The sequence below is a fragment of the Echinops telfairi genome, unplaced genomic scaffold, assembly GCF_000313985.2.
Source record: "Echinops telfairi isolate 266 unplaced genomic scaffold, ASM31398v2 ScPeMD7_2291;HRSCAF=2852, whole genome shotgun sequence".
In the NCBI taxonomy this organism is placed as follows: Eukaryota; Metazoa; Chordata; class Mammalia; order Afrosoricida; family Tenrecidae; genus Echinops; species Echinops telfairi.
The window spans coordinates 35,377,642-35,377,889 of NW_022106189.1; positions in this window are offsets into that span (position 1 = coordinate 35,377,642).

Sequence of the window (248 nt, forward strand, 5' to 3'; positions counted from 1 at the left end):
ACACACACACACACACATGTATATGTATATAGATATGTATGTATTTGTTTCTAAGAAGGCATTTCTCTTGACCCACGCAAGGAAATTGCTGCTACTGTCCAGGAGGAACGGAATGCCTACCAAGTAATTGTCTCATCTTTTACTCAACGCCTATTATGGGGTAAGTTGACAGTCAGCTTGCCGGCTTTAGTTTGTAAATCACTGTGATTTTAAAAATATATATTGTTTCCACCAGAATAAGAATATGT